Source organism: Lathyrus oleraceus, chromosome 5 (assembly GCF_024323335.1).
Source record: "Lathyrus oleraceus cultivar Zhongwan6 chromosome 5, CAAS_Psat_ZW6_1.0, whole genome shotgun sequence".
Taxonomy (NCBI): Eukaryota; Viridiplantae; Streptophyta; class Magnoliopsida; order Fabales; family Fabaceae; genus Lathyrus; species Lathyrus oleraceus.
In genome coordinates, this window is record NC_066583.1 from 226816031 (window position 1) to 226822030 (window position 6000).

Consider the following 6000-nt stretch of genomic DNA (forward strand, 5'->3'; position numbering starts at 1 on the left):
AGATGAGCATGTGATTATATGGGTGAAATGTCCAAAATTACTCCTAAAAGGGTAAAATGGTCTACCAAAAGTATCAAATCATGGACACAAACTTAATCAAAGTCTAATTAGACCTAATTAAAATGTTAATTAGTAAAATTACTGACACAAAGCAAAACTAGAATTGAAATGGTAATTAACATGTTGGGCCAAGGGGTGCATGCCCTGAATAAAGAATGCAGAATTCAGCAGCAGGGGGTGTAGAAAGCATAATATTGGGCTTAATGGCTAAGCCCAACAGAAATTGCAAAGAGACATGTGGAAAAATCAACACTCACTCCCTCATCTCTACACATCATCTTCCAATTTCATGTCAAAATAGAACCACCACCGGAATTCCGGCACCACCGTTCCGGAGGCGGCAGAGCTGGCCGGAATCAAGAAAAAGCATCAATTTCTTACTCCTCTCAACCTCTTATGTCCTAATCCCTCAATTGTTCTAACCAAAAATTAATTAATTTTGGAAATTGAGCTAATAAGGCCAAGAACCCTAAGTACGAAAATCTGCAATTAAATGGAGGTGGAGGAGAATCAAACCATCAAACTTTGGGATTTTGATTCTCCACTACACAAGCCACAATGTGATATTAAAATTCAGCAAACAAGCACAGATGAAAGATGAACATTCACCAACCTACAAGATAGAGGATTGTCTTGAAATTTGTTGCAATTTGGAAGTGATGAAGATGAAGAAGAGAAAAACAGAGATTATGCTACTTTGAACCTTTGATCTTCTCCTTCTACCATGAACTCCTCCTCTTCAAGAATCAACTCTGAAAATTCGGAACCTAAGAGTTATTATTGATGTTGATCATGTGAATGTAGGGATGATTATTGAATTAAAGAGGTTTAGCTCAATTGATAACAAACTTCAATGTGAAGCTTACTCCAATGGTGGTTTGAGCTTTGGTGTAGGGTGAAGAGATGGAGAAGATGAATGCAGAAAGTTGAAGGTGATGTGCAGAAAAAGTGAGGTTGCAGTGAAAAAAGAAGTGAATAGTGGAGTATTCAAATGGTGGTGAAGATGAGAATTTATAGGGATTAGGCTTGGGATCCCTACGGTTTGGAGTTAGGCTTGAAGTTAGTTAAAAGAGGTGTGGAGTTACTTGGGATGGACTCAGTGAGTTTAGGTAGTTAACTCACTGAGTTGGAAGTTAGTTAATTAGTTAACTTAGTGGAAATATATCCAAGTGACTGTTTGTGACTGGTTATTGTAGGTGATAGTTTGAATTTGATTAGCTTATCATGACTTACAACTGTAGGTTAACAGTGGTTGTGTTGTGTTATGTGATTTTGGTCTTGGTTATGATTGTGCAAGTCGAAGTGTTTGTGGATTTTTCTGCACTTGGTTTGCTGCAGAATCACTGTATTCACAATGCATGTGGTTGAAGCTTGATGAAGTACCAAACCTCAGAGTTTCGTCGAGTGCCCACGGCTCTCCCGGTGTTCATGCAGGTGTATATTGGCCTTGAATTGCAAGCTTCAATGATGGAGGATCATGCTTCAACCCCAAAAGTTCCCTTCTCACATTAGTAGTGCAAAAATCCAGCAAAATAAGTCATGAGTTGACTCAAACAGGGAATGACTCAACTCAAACAGTGATTTTCCCAGGGATGAGTCGACCTGGGAGTCGACCTGTCCGAACCCGTGACGAAATGATTGAAAGAAAAAAAAGGAGATGAGTCAACGCAAGGGACGGGTGAGTCGACTCAATTAGGAATTCCCATAATTGAGTCGACCGGTGGGTCAACCTGTTCTGACCCGAGGGAACATGGTTCAAGGAAAGAAGGAGCATGAGTCAATGAAAAGAGTGAGTGAGTCGACTCACTTAAGTTGCCCATAATTGAGTCGACCGGTGGATCGATCTGTTCGGACCCGGGGGTTTTGCGCCGAGTCATGAGTCGACTCATAGGGCCAAAAACCTCCAAAAATGTGTTTTTTCAATATAATACCTTTTTTTGCACCCTTTTATGTATGTCATGAATATTTTAGGGACAAAAATGCATGGAATTGACCGATTGAATAAAAACGACCTGACTCAATACATGAACATGACCACAAATCAAACCAGAGATTTATAATTGACACATGGAAGCGGAGAATGTGACCCTATGGACCAAGCAATAGTGGTATGACCATGATTAGGTGAATGAATGAAGGTGGATGGGAGTTATGAGACCAAGGACTCAGATTACGACCAAAAGACTCGAGCACCAAACGGGACAAAACGGACGGACCGAGTACCTGCTGCTGAGTGTGATACACTGAGATCACCTGAGATTAGGGTTTTGGAGGCTTCGGTGTTTCGTGGCAAGTCCAAACCAAGAATTTTTAGTTATTGTACAAACAAACCAAAGCCCTGCAAACCAAACACTTGGAATCCATGTTAATGAATGGTGCTTATGAGTTAATAATGCATGTGAATGAACCCTAGTCACATGGTTAGATGGAAATATGAAGAAAACGGGAGGGCAAAATTTGGGGTACTATAGTTGCCCCTATTTAATCTTCTTGGACCTGAATACAGGAATTGCGGTAGCTTTTCAGGTATTCAAGGTAGAAGAGAATTAAATACTAACGTATCCTAAAATTTTCCCGTTAAGAGCGGACGTAGTGAGAGTTTTGTGGTTTGCCAAGCAAAGGTTGGGCTTTGGGTTAGTCAATAAAAATTGAATTTTTGGATTTTTTTTCTTGTTTGCATGGTTTCATGTTATGCTTTCTAAATGATATGAATGAGATGATGTGGCTTATTCATGATGATGATTTATGCAATGGTTAAGCCAAATGCTCGTATAGAGGATGGTGGGGATTTTGGGATACGATGATGATCGTCCAGACGTGATTCTTCGACACCTACGTCGACACTTACGAATTATGTCTGAAACATGGAGAGAGTTCATACATGCGTAGCCTACCTCTTCCCCAATATACTGAATATTTGCACTGACTGCCCCAGTTACAAGTTATGTAGTACTCTCATCATCTGAATATCTCAAACCGGTCTGCCCCAGCGTCTTGATACTGTATTATCTTGATTAACCATCTTGGGAAGGATTGACTTCTCATGCTCTCGTGGTGGCCTGCCCCAATATGAGCCTTGAAGTAATTTTTCCCCTGTCTGGCTGATTCAGAGAGACTTGTAGAATCTCGACGTGGTTGCCCCAGGTCGGTTGTCTTCTTGGAGAGATTTGAACTATGGGATATCATGAATTTGATCAACTTTCCCATTGTAAACTTCCTTGATATCAAATGACTGCTCGTATGTAAAATGCTCGTTTTGAAAATGATAATTGTAATGTCATGTTCATGCAAGTTTTGAAAACTCAAGGGTGTTCACTAAGATTATGACATATAGTAAACGAATCACTGATTGAAATGTCACATCAGTATTAATACAGATGACAAGCAAATCCTTAGGAGTCAGCTTAACTCGATCTTACCATAGTATGCTTTCGAAATAGACCATGCTTTAATTAGGTCTTTTAAGGGTTGTAACGTGGCATGGTTCACGGTTTTTTAGAAGGAAAGGATATAAGGATCAAGACCTAATCTAACCCGCCCATTCTTCGTGATGTTCTCCAGTCCTACATTCAGTTAGCTTATAACAAGAGTTCATCTTTCAGAAAAGTATTTTGAATATCGGTGATGATGGTTAAGGAACCTTATGCGAGTTTGGAGCGATAGTCACTCACCTTCTGTTTTGGTTTTCAGTCACAGAGATTTTCTCTTTTGTTGAGGATTTTGATGTTGATCCTCATGTTCTTTTGTTTTTGTTTACGTATTCTTTGAAGGCTGCTGATTCTGAGGCTGGTATGCAGGTTGTTGATATTGAGCAGCGACAATGTATGGATAAGGGTAGTATGGAATAGGAGCCATAGGTGCTTGAACTTGAGGATAGACACTTGTTGTTACGGAATTTGCCTCGGCCTCTTTCTTCTTAGCAAAACCCTGAGATTTCTTAGCCATTGACTGACTGTCAATACTAGCAATCTTTCCAGTTTTCAGCCCATTTTCAATATGTTCTCCAATGGTCACCATATCAGCAAAGTTGGATGATGAGCTGCCAACCATCTTCTCATAGTACAAACCTTGGAGTGTACCCATGAAGACATCAACCAATTCAGCATCTGTCAGTGCAAGTTTAATTCTGGAAGCCATCTCACGCCATCTCTGAGCATATTCTTTGAATGTTTCATTGTGCTTGTAGGCTTGATTTTAAAGTTGTAACCTAGTGGGAGCCATGTCCAGGTTATACTTGTATTGCTTGAGAAATGCTTTAGACAAGTCCTTCCAAGATCTGATTTTGCTGCGCTCCAGGTCTATATACCAGTCTAAGGATGCCCTAGATAAGCTGTCTTGGAAGCAATGGATAAGAAGATCATCATTGTCAATGTAGGATGCCATCTTCCTACAGTGCATGATGACATGACTTCTTGGACAGCTTAAACCCTTATATTTTGGTAGGGTTGGTGCTTTAAACTTAGGAGGAAGCACCACATTAGGAACTAGACACAAGTCCTTAGCATCCATACCATAAGCAGAGAAGCCTCCAATGGCTCTGATCCTTTCATCTAGTAGTTTATAGTCTGCTTGTCTATTCTGATCTGAACCAACAACAATCTGATTCGCATGCGGAGAATTGACTTGATGATTGGGAAGTTGAGCGCTCTGAGGAGCTGCCTGAGCAATAATTGGAGGAGAAGCAATCTGAGGATACCCTTGAGGACACGTCAATCCAGGATTCACCATCTAACCATATTGATTCTGATAGGGAGTGTAGGATGCCTCGGGATACACAAATGGAGGTGCAATAACAGAAGATGTCCCAGGATGAGGTGGAGGTATCTGAACACCTTGATTCAAATTCTGAACAGTAGGTTGAGTAGCTCGAGTTGGAAGACGAAAGTGAAGAGTAAGACCTCTATACTCATCTTTATTATCATTGGGAGTCTCAACAATCACTGGTGCAGAAGTCTGAAGAGTCGGTTCTGGGTTGATCTCACGGTTGTCAACATTAACCATTTGAGGAGAGTGAGCTGTCATTCCCCAAGGATGGGCAACAACATTCCCATTGGCAGGATGAATAGAAAACGGATGATATGGCACAAATGCATTCCCATTAGCATCTTAGGGAGTAAAGTTCGGAGGCAACCCCCAGGGATAGGCAAGGGCATGCCTAATAGGACCTGGATGACAGATAGGTTGGCTCACCATCGGTTAAATCACAGTATCCACAACAGAATCGAAGAAAGTGGTGACGACAATAGCATTAGTAACTACAATAGAAGCAGGATTGGCAGTAGAAGTGGAGGTAGTAGCATTCTGAGCTTGAAGGTACTCCAATATAGTGTTCCTGTTACCTTGGAAGGTATCCATTCTACCTTGGACTTGAGCCAAAGTTTCCCTATAGGTAGCATTCTCTTGTTCCAGATCTGCCATGATTCTCGACTTGTTAGCCCTTGTGAAGTATTGGTGTCGAAGAGTCATCGTCTTTCAGGCTAGAGAAAGGACAAAGTGAGCTTTTTCTGGTTGATGGGCATCAGATATGAATGCATGAATGAACAGGTTAGGAGTGAAAGGTAAATGACTAACGCCCATAGATTCAAAGCATCGATGATGTAATAATTCAGGGTCAAAACTCTGGCGTATATACAGAAATGCAACAATGATATGCAACAGAGTATGTCAACATCATAAAACAATCTAGATAAATCTGTGTACACTTTTCGATGCAGGATCAAAGGTCTGACGTCCATGAGAATAAGGTATGTAGAGGCTATGGTTTCCTACAGAAACATCCCATATCCCCCTCACAGGTAGGTTCTAGTCTTCAAAGGTAACCTAGAAGGTTCCTAGAGTCAACGATCCAATTCGAGATGCCATTGCCTGAGAAGAATGACTCATCGGACAATGGTGCTCCCAAAAGGAGCTACTCTAGGTGTGACGTCTCGTGTCAACCAT